The sequence below is a fragment of the Paramormyrops kingsleyae genome, chromosome 15, assembly GCF_048594095.1.
Source record: "Paramormyrops kingsleyae isolate MSU_618 chromosome 15, PKINGS_0.4, whole genome shotgun sequence".
Lineage (NCBI taxonomy): Eukaryota > Metazoa > Chordata > Actinopteri > Osteoglossiformes > Mormyridae > Paramormyrops > Paramormyrops kingsleyae.
The window spans coordinates 16086908-16104062 of NC_132811.1; the positions used below are offsets into that span (position 1 = coordinate 16086908).

General features: G+C 40.8%; 1 pseudogene; it reads left to right on the forward strand.

Moving 5' to 3' along the window:
* Window positions 1-319: 319 nt before the first annotated feature.
* Window positions 320-10738, forward strand: LOC111834845 (thiamine transporter 2-like; annotated as a pseudogene).
* Window positions 10739-17155: the final 6417 nt, after the last annotated feature.

The window sequence follows — 17155 nt, forward strand, 5'->3', positions numbered from 1 at the left end:
AGGTAACTATCTGAAAAGCATGCATTGGTTTTGGCGGATAAAAGTGATATAGAATTGATTTTGTGTCTCGAGTGTCTTCCCCAATACTGTATTTAATATAATTTACAATGTCTAAGCTTCCATTTGATACATTTATGTGCTGCAGAATTTCACTTTTCCATAAACACCAACTTTCAAGCTCTCCTTGAACTTAAGCGATTAAAATTGCTTAAAAACGAATGTCGAGGAAAGTTCTCCCTTCTTGGGGCAAAGCCCATCAGTCGTTCTCCAAAGGAATCGAACTCACTGTGAGGGGCTGGAATTCACAGCCAAGGGGTGGATGGATATTTCCCGCTGCGGTTATGGGTTTTTCTCAGTGGTGAGACCAGGAGTGCCTTTCCTGACACCCTTCCTTACAGGGACTTATGAAAATGTAACCATTACTCAGGTATGTAGACAATAACATAAACATTTTGAACCCTTAAACCCTTAAGTATGTTGTAGCATTTCTGGGTTATAGTCAATTGTGGCTGGAGATGATATATCTTAAGGAGATTCCCGTACTGTCGACGAAGCCAACGAAGGAATGAAGTATTAAGTTTTTTGACATTTATTGCACTGAGAGAAACGCCTTTAGCCAATATTGTGTGAACTTTCTTTGATTTCTTCTCCAAGGTTTCAAGACAAATATACCCAGTTTGGACATATTCCAACATCATCCTCCCAGTTCCCACTTTCCTGTTGACAGACTTCCTAAGATATAAACCAGTCGTGATCCTCTGTTAAGTGGTCGCCTGGCTCTTCTTACTGTTTGGCTCAGGAGTCAGAGAACCGCAGGTTGCAATGTTCATCTACAGCATTGGAACAGCATGGATGTGGGCTATTATTCTTACATTTGCAGCGTTGTCCACGCAGAGTAGTACCAGTGAGTGACCAGCTACTGCAGAGGATCGATATTTCTCGGATTCGCCGTTGGCTCCCTGACTGCACAGTTCCTCGCATCCTTCGGGAATGTGTCCCTTTATTGGCTAAATGTCATCACTCTGATTTGCCTCTCCATAGCGCTGCTCTCGTCGTGCCTGTTGCCCATACCTCGGAGAAGCTTGTTGCTTAATGAGCTGCATCCAAGTGCTCTAAAGATAGACTTTTCGTCAGATCCGGGCAAGTCGTCTCGATTTACCTTCCGCAGCGTGAAAAAGGCAAATTGGAGGAATGTTGTCGGCAACTTCGTGAAGCTAATGAAGGACTTCAAAGAGTGTTATTCATCAGTGACGGTTCTCTTCCTCTCGTTATGGTGGTCCGTGGGAAAATGTGGCTTCTATCAGGTCTCAAATTACGTGCAAATCCTGTGGTTCTCAAAAGAACCCCCTGACAATTTCACTGCATACAATGGGGCCGTTGATGCAGTAGCAACAATTTCGGGTAAACATGTTCTCATTAGTAGCAAATACACTGTATTTCAAATAAACACTCATTACACACAACAACAAAATGTATTGACACATGATGTTTAGCTGATGAATCTCTATTCGAACTGCACCTGTACTGATTATCACTTGTGGATATTTTGAGATACAGGCTGGGTCTATTCATCAGAGTTTAGCTACATGCCTTTCCAAAGTCTCGGATGGACTGTAGAATTCCCAGATAATGAATGTTATTGTTAATATTTCAGTAATCGCACTTCCAATTAAATTTAGATAGCCAAATATCTCAATGTATGCCACATGCCGTTAGTAAGGCAGCTTAATGATACAAAGCAATAAAGCACGACTGTCAGTTCATAATCACCTACAGACTGCAAAGCTGTAATAACATGAAAACACCTTTGCAGGTTTACCTTTTCTCTGCTGCAAATATATGATTCGGAGTTGATTTACTCATTTTTGAATTGCATGATGTAATTATTTGGAAAGGTTTAACGACGTACCAAATTTTGCTAATTGGTCACATTTTAAAGCAATAATGCCAGACATATTATTTAAGGAAATTTTTCGGAGAAATTGGCAATTTTATGCAGCATTGGAAAAGAAAGATGTTTAAAACATCTCTTGCAATGCAGATAGTGAACTGTAATGTTTAAGTCAATTTGTTCTTGAAGTGTGAGTGTTCCGAATGGGCAGCATGGTGGCGCAGTGGGAACGGCTGTCACTTCATCCCTTCTTATTCTCTCCTACACTCTCAGCATGTAGATTGCATGTTGTCCCTTAGTTTTGCTGTTACTTCCAGCAGTTTAGTTAAGATAACTGACATCTGTAAAGTACCTGTAAGTGTGTGTGACCTGTGATGGATGGGCATCTCATGCAAAATGCGATGGACTGGCATCTCATGCAGAATGCGATGGATGGGCATTTCATGCAAAATGCGATGGACGGGCATCTCATCTGGAATGCGATGGACTGGCATCTCAGCCGGAATGCGATGGACGGGCATCTCATCCGGAATGCGATGAACTGGCATCTCATGCAGAATGCGATGGACGGGCATCTCATCCAGAATGCGATGGACTGGCATCTCATCCAGAATGCGATGGACTGGCATCTCATCCAGAATGCGATGGACTGGCATCTCATCTAGAATGCGTTGGACTGGCATCTCATGCAGAATGCGATGGACTGGCATCTCATGCAGAATGCGATGGACTGGCATCTCATGCAGAATGCAATGGACTGGCATCTCATCCAGAATACGATGGACTGGCATCTCATGCAAAATGCGATGGACTAGCATCTCATGCAAAATGCGATGGACGGCCATCTCATCTGGAATGCGATGGACTGGCATCTCCTGCAAAATGCGATGGACGGGCATCTCATCTGGAATGCGATGCACGGGCATCTCATCTGGAATGCGATGGACTGGCATCTCATGTGGAATGCGATGGACGGGCATCTCATCCGGAATGCGACGGACGGGCATCTCATCCGGAATGCGACAGACGGGCATCTCATCCGGAATGCGACGGACGGGCATCTCATCCAGAATGTGGCCCAGGATCCTCCAGGCTAGGATTAGCAGTTAGGAAATGAACAGAATTCTGGGCATTTAATTCAATAGGCTATTTAGTAGGTGTTTTTGTGCAAACAAACACACAATTTAGAAAGCAGGGATTGTCAGTTCCTGGAACAACTGGGGGTTAAGGCCCTTATTCAAGTTCCCAGTAGTGAAATTACTACCTCCATCCTGGGATTTGAAGCATTGCCCTGCTACTCACAGACACAGCACCCCGACCCGCTGGGCCACACTGCACCTCCCATACTAGCTGTGGAGGATGTGCAGCATCGCCCTGCCCAACTGCATAGCATCACTGTGTAATTAACAATGGCACCGCGGGCAGCCTCATGGATCTATTGCCTCCTCTGTTGAACGCGGAGGTGCTGCAGCCTCCTTCGCGGTGGGTCATGTGACCCGAGCTGCTTTGTGTGGGGTGAGCTGGTCCTGGGCATCTTCTCGCCGTTGAGCGCCGGCGCTGTCTACCTCACGGACATCGGCAGCAGCATCTGGGTTTGCTACGTCTGCTTTGTGGTGCTGAAGACCTCATACATGATGCTGATAACTAAGAATATGCACGTAAGGGAATATATTTATGTTACACATAAGGAATACCGTATTCCCACATATACAGCACATGTCGGTGTTTGAGGTTTTGCATCATCTATGAACAGTCTCTTGCTAACTTTAATATCCATTTCGTTATTATACAGGGGAGTAATGGTGCACAAAGTTTACAGTTTGGTACAAACCTTGGATTTGGGTTCTGAGTTTGGTGCAATTTCGGTACAGTAAAGAAAGTATAATTTGTTTAGAAATAATTTATTATTAAAACTGCAAGCACAAAACCCATTAGGAACAGTCAAAGGAAATGTCAATGCGTCTGTCGACGTTTCTGAATAAGAACCTAAAAGGCGCATATTTGTACATGGTAAAAGTATATAAAATAAGAAAAAATCATAATAATCATAATGAACTAAATTCTATCTAAATCCCGTGTTCTCTACTACAAAGTGGCATTTCTGGTTGCATGCCTGTAGTGATAAAGATCCCTATAATTTATGTGAGTACGGCATAACAAAGCTGACAGACAGTCTTGGTCTTATCAACAACCTTCTCTCCAGTATTTCAAATGTTTCCAAGCAGCCAATTATGATTGACTGCAACCAGAGGCAGACCTTACCATTAGGCAAGGTACGCAATTGCCTGTCCCCTCCAAAAAAAAACCGGGGGGCCCATGAAGATAAAATTTCCAGAAAATACATTTAAGGATATAATATAACGTGATTTAAATTATAGCAACATGTCTGTTATTTGGTTGATGCTGGACAGTATTTAGCGTGAATTTTTCGAAGCGCTGTAATCAACCTCGGTTTTAATGATAATTTAAATTTGAAATGGTAATATTAATAAATCTATAATTTTCCTGTGGTTTACCATGAAACCGGTAACCATTTCATCCCTAGGCAGGACAATCTGTTAAAGTGTTTCAGTCTATCAAGATGTGCTACTTGTGTAATTTACAAAGTTTGGACAATCTGATAATTTCATCCGTCTATCGAGATGTGCTACCCATGTATAAGGTAGGACATTCTGGTGAAGTATTTCAGTTTTTCTAGATGTGCTACCTGTAGTTTTAACACTCCTAATACAAACTGAATATTGTGAGAACAGAAGTAAACAAGAGTACACTTAGCAAAAGAAGGAACAGTTAAAGCTCTTAATTTTGACCGACTGATCCGCTGGCACGATACCCCACGATCAATGCATTTTTCCAACAGCACTCCTGCCCTCACCATGATCGGTAAGTTTTACTGGTGGCACCCTGTGCTTTGATTAGCATGGGAGAATCTCAATACTAAGAATGCAAAGACCATACCGGTGGTCTTGGCAAGACCGGTCTTGCTAACTTGCCTTCCAAGAACGAACTTAGGGTGCACTGAATCATGGGATTGGTCTCGTTTGGCAAGAATGTAGCCAAAGTATCCTTGATATTTGGGGCGGAGCAAGATCAGTATCTGGGGATTTTTACCATCATTGTGTACTTGTGTTCTTAGTATTGGAACTGGGTTTTGGCAATGGAAGATGATGTACAGTAAGAAGGGAACATGGGAACACAAGTATGGTCAAGTATGCATACTGATACTCACCCCATATTACTGATGCTCCATCATTTTTACGTCCTTCTCCATTCCCTCACTGTGTTGTACATCTACTTCTGAATTTAGGGGCTGCCGGTCGGTGTCAATAAGTGTTCATTCATTTAATTGTGCATAACGATCAGAAAATAATGTACCGAACGGTACACCACGAATACGCAGTGTATTATGCCTAATAAAATCACTTTATTCAAGTGACGCTTCCATCTTAAAAAAGAAAGGAAAACTTTGTGAAAACAGGCAGCAGATTTTGGCTCTGATCCATACAGGTTTACAACAGACTGTGCTGTAGATAGAAAATGTTTGTGGAAAGTTTAGAATTACCTGGGTTTATGCATGAAAGGACTCTCTGATCTGATCTCCATGTAAGTCATAATAATAAACTGACAGTCTGATAAAAAAAAAAAATACACATACAGGTACGTTTGATATCATCATATCTTTACTGAGCTAACAGTTTAGACAATCAAGTTCATTGACTTGTGAGTGCTCATACAGTATTTAATAACTGGTGCAGGTTCCTTTATTGGCTATATCCTAAATGAAAGGCTTTCTGTATCTGATGATCATGGTTAGGAGGTTTTCTGGCCCACAAATCTATCCAATCTGTCTCACTTCATGTATATTTTTGGGATGTCTTGCTTGAAGAGCCACTCTGTTATGTTGTTGATTTTCTTCTGTGTTTTTGCCTCACTGTTGTGTTTCATGACTCATCTCCTTTTGAGTTTTTGATGAGAGACGCCCTGACACCCTGCTGTGGAATTTCCTGATAAAACTTGGCCCCTAAATGACTGAAACTCATCCAGGCCCCGAGAATGCAAAGTTCCACTTTGGGGAAAAAGTGAAATATTGTCCATATAGTTTTGTGGAACATCCAAGTAGTCTTTCTCAAACTTTACATCAGCAACAATGTTTTTAGAGAGCAGTGGTTTTAGCTGTTGTGAAGAGGAGGAAGCCAAAATAGTGTGGTTTACCATCTCACTCAAGCCAAATTGATTGATTTTAATTGATTGGAACGCCAGACTCACATTCTATTCAAGAATCCATTACACAAGACACTTTATCTATATCGTTATGTAATGTTAGATGTATTTTAAATGACTATCTTTATTAGGCCTATTATGACTTCTTAAAAATCCAAACATGTTTTATTAGCCATTCATGCAGCAAAACCAAAATGTCCGCAAACTTTTCTTACAACATTAGGATTTCAGTAGGATGTATTTTATTTTTTTAGCTTTCACATTGCCAAAAAGCTGAGCAGGGGAGTGCTATGCTCTTATTTTTGGAGTAAACAGTTTTCTAGCGACTGTCCTACAGACCATCCTGACAGCTATCGTGATCAACACAGAGTCTGTGATTGCCACTTAGGACACAGGTTGGTTCTCATTTTGGCATGATTGCTAACATAAACTCTGAAATAGGAATCAATATTTATATTAATAGCCTCTCCAAAATGATATATATATATATATATATATATATATATATATATATATATATATATATATACTCTCAATTCTGACTGGGCTGCAGATCGCTTTTCAGTTTTGTGGGAGGAAACACAGTGTGTATGCTATCGAGCTTTGTCCTTCTCTTTCAGTACCTTATTTATGCTGCTAGCTTCACATCCATCGCTTTGATTTTCTTGGTAAGAAGAACATACATGGCCCTCCAAACAAAACTCACTTTATTTTGGCGGCACACTGCTCGGAATAGTCTTCCTGAGAGTAGTACCAGGCTGTAATCACCATCATTTGTCTTGCAGTTCGTAATAAATGTATAATGAATGCAGTTTCAGGACCTAGCCACAAGAGTGTGTCGAAAGTCTTTGTAAATTCCGAGATCAAACAGCAATGCTGCAAAACGAAGGATAAAAACACCAAAAAACAAAATAACCTAAGAATTTTTTCTTCTTTAGAACTCTAATTGTATTAGTCATGAGTTAATTATTAATAAAAACAATACATCCATTCAAACTGTACATAAACATAGAGAGAGAACATCTTAAGCATACACTAGATTATTTTCAGAGAAGATAATTTCTCATGGAGGAAATGGCTGACAAAGATTCTCATGGGGTTATTTTTGTTTGTTGTTGATTAAGTGGCAAATTGTGTGCTGTAATAAAACTCTGTAAACTTCAGTCATATTTCTTACATGGGTCTCATAGTGTTTTATCACTGAATTTTGGGGGGGGAGGGGGGTACTTCTGTGCGTAAAAAAGCAAAGGAAATGATCTCCAAAAAGCTTCTAAGATGTAAGTTCAGGCTTTCCTTCCTACAATGTTCTAAAGCCTGTGGTGTTTTGCATCTGGAAGTCTCTGGTATGACGAACTGCTTGATAATTTCACTTTTTTTTTTCCATCAGTAGCCTCTAGTTCCATTTCATTTACAAAATAAATACGTTCCAGATTAGCTTATGCAATCAGTGAATTAGCAGCCGCTGGGTATTTTACACAAAGGGGCTTACAACGAAAGAGAAGGGGAGGAATTTCACCAAAGTAATAAGCATGTCTGGCACCCCGGCGAGGTATTACTCCCGAACAACAGTGCAGGAATCAGCGTCAAACTGCGACAGACTAGAGACGCATACAGAACGGCAGCGGCTGCGTGCCACGACACCGCTCGCCAAGCTCCTGCTGCACAGACCCTTTGGGGATATAACCAAAAACAGGCTTTATGATCTGCATTGAGCCAGAAGTCACGATTAAAATGACGATGACATGACGATTCAATGTGGTTAATCCCCAGTACACTGAACAACCAGCCTAATAACATTTCATTTCTCTGGTAATCTTTGGCAACCTTATGAATTTATGGAATAAAATATTAATCCTAGCACTAAACACAAATGATATTATCAAATATTTCACCAGTACCGCAAAACCGAAAATAAAGTTTACCTGTTAAAAATACTTTGAGTGGTTTTTTTTTTCAGGCAAACAAATTTTCTGCAAGTAAACTATCATGTTACACTGATAAAATACCATTTATATATAAAATATGCCAAGATGGAAATTGTTTTTTGAAATTGGGGCAGTGATCGGTAAAACTGTAACTTCAGGCTCCACCGAAAGGCAAGTGGGAACTGAAGACCTCCAGGCAAGAATGTTAATTGACAGGATGACATTAAAGCACTTAAGTCCAAATTCAACCCAAGTTAATGCTGAATAATCCTGAATATTACATGGATAATCAAATTATTCATTTATTGGTATGTAATTCATGTCTGACATGTAATTTCTAATTAACGTGTCATTTTCATTATGCATGAAATAATATGTGTCTATGAGTGTGGTCTTCTTAATTACAGAGAACAGCTCAATCAAAGCAGGTGTCATTTACTAAGGCCTTGTCCACATTTTTAAAAACAGTGTTTTTCCTCCTCCGTTATAAAAAAAAAATTTCCATCCACATGAAAACACTGAAACGCGCTGTCAAGAGCATGCCGAAACAACAGGGGGCAGTATAACTGTAACTGTGGAGCCATGTTGGCCAATCAGAAACCTTATTACCGGTTCTGCAAGGCTAAAGACAAAGTGGACAATGGCACACGATCTGACATTACAAGCCAAAAACTCTGTTTTCCCAGTTTACATGTCGACACTGAAAACCGAATTTTTGTGAAAATCTTAACCCTGGATGGGGTTTTACAAGAGTTTCATTTTCGTGTAGACGAAAGGCCAAAATGCTTAGAAAAAAGTACAACTAAAAAAAAAAAACCATGAATATGTGGACACGGCCTTAGTTTTAGCCTATGGTGAAACATTGTTTTAAAGTGAATTGTTTCAAAACTTTACAATTGCGGACTGGAAGCCCTGAACCACAACATATGGACATTGAACAGCCCAGTAACTTAGATCTGGACTCCACACACAATATTTTAGCTTTATTGTTTCTGGGGCTCTACTCAAAAAGCCGCTTTGAGAGCCTCCCTCAGGTGCTAAACAGATAGAGAGTCAGAAAATCATAGCTGGGTAATAGAACATGCTGCTTCGGCATCTCTATGTTTATTTAATATTTAGTGTAGTGACTGTTTGTTCCCAACAGGGGGACCCGCAGAAATGCATGGTTTGACTGGTGGTGAACACTGCCTCTGTGGGTGTTATACATGCCCTAAATTGGACTGGCATCTCGTTTAAGGTCTACCCCAGCTGTGTGCTCCTTGGTGAGCTCTAGGCTTCTTGTGACTCTGCATTGGATAAATTGTTTATGGGAACTGGATGATGATTTGTCACCAGATGATTTTACGTGCAAGCAAAGGGATCTCCATTCATCACAAACTGAAAATAAAGTCGTACTTTTTAGAAAAAAAAACATTATACATTATCTTTTTCTGCTCCTACTTTAAATGTATAGCAATCAGGATCGGTATGCTCTTCAAATCACCAGTACTGCACAAGTCATTTTCCATAAGTTGAATTGAATTGGCAGCTATTTAATCTCACCAAGTGATATATTTTTCAGTTTCTGTTGCATGTTTCTGGAAAGTTGAATCCATGCACTGCGCAGATCCTCGCATACACAGAACTACTATTTCTGTGCTTTAGTAGGATTGACTTGGCGTCTTCTTTTGCAAAGAACGCTCCTCTTGAGACTTCTGAAATACCAACATTTGCATATAGCTTCCATCTCCTGCTCATCTCCATTTCCACTAAGGACTTTGAGGCGAAAAAACCACCAGAAATTTTTCCTTCATTAATAAGTACAAAGTGTACTGGAGGGTCGCTGTAAGATTTAACGTAGAGGAAAGCAGGAGGGATTTTCTCTGTGGCCTTTCCATTGCATAATATCATCAGGTGTGGCTTTGAGTTTGTATCGAAAGCGGAAGCCTTGTCCTTTATCACCTGCCTGTAAGCAAATACCCCAAGTGTCCTGTGCTAATACTCAATCATAATGGCATCGCGCTGTTTCCACTACAGAAAAAAAAGGGCTGCGTCACATGCAATTAATCAACTGTCGGCTCCTGCACTGTCGTCCGCACTGCACTGCCGCCCATCTGCGGCTGCTGTTCCCATTTCACTGGACAAAGGGAAACCCGAGAAACGTCCGCCAGTGTTTGCCTCCTCTGACGTCAGCGACCTCCACCAGCTACGGCAGGTCTCCCCTAGTCATTTTTTAAAGTGACAGCTTGGTGACTTCTTTTCCAATTAAATAACAGTCTGACATATATATAACACTGCACTTCCTTTTTTTTTTTGGTGACAGTGACGACACCGTGAAGATCAAGGACACATTGTGACATTTACTGCTCAGCTACATGTAAACTAAAAAAGACAAGATTAGGCGCCATATTTCTGTGGGCAGAACAGAAGAATAATGTGGTAACAGCACCTGGAATTACTTCAGGTTCCAGACACGCTCTCTGCATTCGAAATTCATGCTGGCTGCTTTGGAAAGACTGAACTGCCTCTTCATTCCCTGCAGTGACATCCCACCTCAGGGGAGGGGCCCCCTTTTTTGGTTCATTTCCCTGCCTTGTAGTCTCCTGTCTCCTGCAAGGCTTCTGGCATGTTCTACAGGAGAAGCGGGGCATCGTCCAACCAGACAGAGCCTCTCGCCAACGGTGACACACTGCTGGCTGCTGCCAATCGCAGTGGGAGTTAATTGCGTGTAACGGTCTGGGATCAATTCTTGGTTGGTAATTAAATGACAGTTTGTCTTATCGATTCATTTACCAGACACTGTCTTCCCATTTTAGTAAGTCCACTATAAAGAAAAAAGAGAAAGTAACAGTAACTGTAAGAGAAAATAGGGACCAGTTATTTACATATAAAATAACAACATTGGCATTGTTTGCAGTCCCCTTAATCCTTGTTCTTTTCTGCATTTATGCATTCTACAATACACAATACTACAATTGCTACACATACAAATAATGCTGCACATATAAAAATACATAGGATGTTGGTACTTCTGAATAGAAGTTTGTAACATCTAGGTCTGTTTTTGATTTTAATGTCTTCTGGCAGTAAGCTGGTGGTATCGTGCCCCAGTCCTACATTAGAAATATCATTAAGCTTAATAAAGGACTAAAGAGCTTTACTGCTCAGATTTACTTCATGACTGGTGCTGTGCCCCATTCCATCCATATATGTCCATTACAAACAGAAGGTTTTGGTGTTTTGTAATAACTCTACGTGCTCAAGCCGTGCTTTCATAATAATTTCTCAGTATATGAACTGAGTATACTGTATGATCCTCTTACGAACATAAAGTGGAAAGAATACAGTGATATTTATTTATATCAATGTTTCTCAACCCGGGAGCAAAAACCAGACCATCTGGGGTCCCTGGGTACCGGGTTGAGAAACACTGATTTAGATGATATATCAAAAAATATAACCAAATATATACAATTCTATAATATCAAAAATTGTATGCCTTTGATAAGTACAGCTGAATACCAGTTGATGAAACTGATTACCTATAATATTTCAACCCTGTTTGTAAACTTAAGTGGGTAAAATATTTGTGTATGAGTTCTTATATTTATGCAACCTTTTCATCATGAGTATGTCTCTGCTTACTTGCAAGAACAGTTACTTAATCATTTGTTGACTAAAATTTTGCACTGAACAAAATGATACAAAAGAGCTTTATGCTAACCTTTAACAGCTGCCAGGGGAACTATCATTTTAGGGTCTTGCTGATGTATAATTATTCCATAGACAGTAGTGTGTCGCGAGTATAAGTGCATCATTGCAGTTTTTCTCCAGGGAGCTTGGATGTTGGGTGTTGGATCTCACTGAGTAGACCAAACCAGTGCTAAACAATTGTTTATTTGCATTTTGACTTGAGTACAAGGGGATATTAATCCATTTTTTTCCAGAGACAGGTGTAGTGTAGGATTACAATCTCTCTCTTTTCTCTCTCCTTCATTCCGAAGATTCATCCTTTCTCAGGCAATCGGCAATTTCTCTCTTGACAAAGTGCTGAAAGGATTTGCAGTATCCACTGCTAAACACACCCCGTATTTGTTAATCCTTCCAAATTTGCAGTGTGCACCATGCATGGGGATTTCTTTGCTTTTAATTTCCTGGGGATGCCTGAGGGTTCGATTCCTGCCCCTGGCCATTTGCATGGGTCACTTTCCACCCACAGTCCAAAAGATAGTTTGGTCAATAAGTGTGTCTTATTTGCCCTTGGCATGTAAAACTGAGTTTTTTGATGCACTGGTATCCCATCCTGGTTGTTCCTCTGGCCAGCGCCCTGTGCTGCCTGTGATAGGCTGCATGATCACCATGATGCTGTACTGGATCAGCAGTTATGGATGGAGATGTTTTGTGTAAGCAGCAAACAATAACATTTCTTTACCTATTCATTCCATCCTTCCATCCCTGTGTGTCCTATGTAGGACATCCATTCCATAAGTCCATCTATTTTATATACCCACTTGTCATGTGCTCATGTGGGCCTGGGGTCTATCCCACCTTAAACCAGCATAGGGCAGCAACTCATCATACACACACACACACACACACACACACACACACACTTCATGTATTCCAATCATTGTGGGGACTCTCCATTCATTTCTATGGGCATATCATGGGCATGATACCACCTACCCTGCCCTAACCCTAACCATATGTAACCAAACAAAATACAAGGTTGGTTGATCTACAGTAGGGTGGGGTGCTGATTAACTGCAATACTGACGCACATCAAGTTCAGTAGTGTCACCAGCCATGAATTTGTAGACTGTGGGAAGAAGCTAAAGACGGCATAATTAACATCAAATAATTACAGTAATTAGTTAACATTGCCTTCTTTTGACCTGTCAAGCCTTTCCATTTTTCCAAAACGACTTGGCCCACCCCAAGCCCCCCAGCCATAACATCTCAGGAAGCATCCATCCTCTTCCGCAGAAAAAGCCCAACGTTGTCTGATTTTTCTCATGGCACATACACCTTCTGTCAATTTATTTTTTATTTATTTATATTTATTTACTTAAGCCTTATCAGGATGTTATGTTTGTGTACTCTGTACTTGTCTGCAGCATGTGTATTGTCTTTGCACTAACTGTTTGTTTGTCTGTAGTTTACGTACCTCGCTGCAGTATGACAAAGAATTTCCCTAGAGATCAATACAGTTAATCTTATCTTAAAATGCCACTTCTATTTAAACTCTGCAAGCAAGTCGAGGACCATATGGCGTCACCAAAGCACTGTGGCCATGGTGGTTGCCTGTGCTAAGGTTTCAGATGGTCCACTCAGCCGAACCAGGTCGGACTGGAAGCCCAGACCTTCCACGTCGAATTACAGATGCAGCCCTGGAGGGTTTGCACCTAAAAGAGCACCTGCCACCCTATTATAAAAACCAAGAGGTGAGAACCAGTACACAGCACTCTACCCTTTGTGTTTTCAATGACAGTCTGTCACACGCTGCATATATCAATAGGAGGCTGATCTCTGAGGGTCACATGACAACAGAAGGCTTCTCCTTTGTGATGTCACTAGACCAGCATGTGGGCATCTCTGACTGGGAGCATTTTTTGTAAACACTCTCCTTAGTGTTCATGTGCTCGTTCCAAAGCATATGGTCAGTCTCAGAGGTCTTCCTGACTCTGGTTGGCTCACATAAAACAGGCCTCACCGCTGCTAAGTTCTGGCCCTATAAGTTGTGGTACACAGGGGCTTAAACAAAGTAACAAAACCAAGCAAACGAAACACAAGACCAGGGGCCGGTATAAAGATGCTGGGTTTTCAGTCTAGCAAGATAACTTGTTGGGTCTAAGGTAGCCTGGGCTAAATATACTTAAATGAAGATGAAGACCATTTAAACTGTGGCACCTTAAATTCATCAAGCTGTCTAGCTAACCAACAAATTTCAATTCATAATACAGGCCCCTAAACATCAGATTTGTTTATTTATCACCAAGCAACAAACAAAGACAGACAAACAAGGTTTATTTGCACAAGTACTGTACATTGGAATGCTTGTCTTTGCTAACCCATAGCTTGGGAGGGGGGGTGGGGGATATAGCACAGGGTTAGCCAATGTGCAGTGCCCCTGAAGCTGGGGGCGGGGGGGGGGGGGGGGTTAAGGGCCTTGCTCAAGGGCCGGTGGACATGCATGTGACTGTTCTGGTGAGGTCAGGGTGCAAACCAGCGATCTTCTAATCACAGACACAGGCACGATGCCCACTGAGCCACTCACCACCCCCAGTACTATTACATACAAAGAATCTATCTGGGGTGCCATGGAAAAGCCATCAAGGACATAAATATAATACACTATATACATAAGTAAGATAAAATGATGTGCGTAGTGCAGATAATGTGTACAGAGCAATGTAGCAGCAGATGGTTAGACGGGCTGGCAGTGACAGGCAAATTCAAGGGCCTACTGCTGTAAGGGAAAGAACTGCTTTTGGTGCACGGTTTTGGTCCGGATAGACCTCAGCCTCTTGCTGGAAGGGAGTGTTTGGGAAAGTCCATGCCCAGCGCGGGACACTTTTCCAAACTCTCCTCTCCGGCAAGAGGCTGAAGACCAAAACATGCACATGAACACAAATGTAAATGACCAAAGCAGGAGCTGGTAGCCTGAGCCCTGAACAAAGTGTATAATGAAATGAGGATTTAAGGTGCGGATGGAGTTCCAGGCAATACAGGTGTAGCAATGAAATGTGCAGCTGATATCTTTAGAAAAGTAAAAACAAGTTGCTTAAATATTGAATTACATCAGCAAAACGTATTCGGACCAATACAGAAACAAGTGTAGAGGTTTGCCCTCACGTTATTAATATTCATAGACCAAATTTAAGGCAATTCAGTGACTTTGTGTATAATTTATCATCTGTGTGAGAAACATTGGTGTGACAAGACGATGAGACATGAGATTATAAATTTAATAGGGATAGAGGACATCCCATTACAGGTGTCAAGTGTACTAGTCACATAAAAACTGGCAATACAAAAAGCATAAAATGCTGCTTTAGAGAGAGGAAGAAAATGATTTAATGCGTGGGGTTCAGGGAATAGCAGAGGGAATGTGAGCCAGGACTATTGGGTCCCTGAAAATGTACAGTAGGCCATAAAACAGAAAGCATCATATGTGATGAATATAAGGCAGAAATCAGCAAATAAGCATGAATAACCATGGTCACCTGACTGCCATTCTATAGATGGCCCCGCCCCTTTCCCTTTCCTTAGTGAGTAATAAAAATTCTCCCTAAAATCATATTTTTTCAATTTCTATTAAAAAAAAAACATTTGTTTGCCTCTGTGACAGGAGTATTTGTACACATTAGTGTCAGTATCACACTAGTCTGTTTATTCGTGAGCAATTGTCTACTTCATTTTATTTATACTGTATATCGGCAGAAAGCTCATAAATGGAAAATGTAATATCATGGCTAGTGTGTCTTTCTTATCTCTGACATATTTAAGGCATGCAGCACATCAGCAGCACTCAGCACAATTATCTGTAAGCCTTGCAAATGTGATTCCTTTTTCAGCACCTAATATAAATAAAATTCCTTTGCTAGCCAGATAATATCGGATTGTGCAATCAGTCAGTGCAGGCTGGAGACGGAGGAAAGCCTACATTGTAATATGTTATTTCAGCATAATTTAAACCAAGCTGTTATGCAGATTGCTCATTTATGCTTTAAACAAAGCAGTTTTGAAGTTTGTAAAAGCACATGATTGCAATATTGTCAGAAATTTTACATTATGAATCAATTAATTCATGTATGTACAGTATGGACTAAGAACACTGCATCAAAATTACTTTTCCAACTGCATGCAGTATATTAACACCAGAATAATGAACATAGACATACATGAATAATTGTATAACATCTAATATTACAGCATAAACCCAAACTATTCTCAAAATGAAAACCTCGCAGGATGTACATCACAATCTGTCTTTTCTGTCTTTCAGTAAAGTGATGAGTGGCTCAGCAGGCGATGTCTTCAGAAAATCACCAGTTCGAAGCCTGACCTTTGCAGAACGTTCACGGCCCTTGAGCAGGGCCCTTAAGACCTGGTTCCAATGGTGTTGTACTTTAGCTGACCCTGTGCTGTGACCCCCGAGCTATGGAGAGTCATATTAACTGTCAGACAGGGATGGCTATGCAAACTACCCTTTCAAAGACTAAAATCCACAATGTATGTTACTCAAGGAAGCAAACAAAGTGAAAAAAGAAGTTCTTGTCTTGAAGACATGCTATCAGAAAGAGGAAATTTCAACACCTCAGGTGGCGTAACATTAAAAATATGAGTCAGAGATTACGTGGGAAAAAAATGACGCCCAGTGGTAAATTACTCTCAGCAAACGTGCGCTTCATGATGAACGGCGAGGTATAAAACATCATGTTGCTAAGGAAGTCTCCCATACTATAAATCTTCCCCTAATAAGCCAGCCGCTAGGAGAGGCTAATGTCGGATGCTTTGCAAATGTTTAAATCCCCATGAGAACCTGACACATTGTACTAGATAACAAAATGAAGGTTTAATGTTTCTTTCCATCTTTTCCACATTTTAATTTTAATATAGTACTCACAATAAATTACTTAATCATAAATATGTTAAGATATTCTCTTCTAGGATGTCCAATTTTCAGGCAGGGTTTCCAGGTATCCCAGCGACATGGTGACTGTGGGCAGTGAGGTCATCAGACTCCATCTCCACCTTCAAGAAACGCCTCAAGATGCCTCTGTTCCAGGAGCACCTCTACTAGCCTACACCGCTCCATACTCGCTGAATGCTCTGCGGTACACTGTCTGCTGACTGAATAGTAGTCTAAGTAGGTTCTTGCTCCAATGCTGCGTTCACTTTTAGCTGAGCATTCATTAGAAGCTCAGCCCATCCACATTTATGCTCAATCGACCCCTCAACAGCCATATGTTTGTAATATGCTATTTGCCTTATTTATACATCATGCTATAGAGCATATAAATAAATGTGATTGTTGTGATTATTGAAATGTGAGTGTAGTTTGTTTTTCAAGAGCTGTGTAATTTGTGATGAGGAAAAGCTGTTTGACAGTGATCTGTTATTCAAATCTGACTAC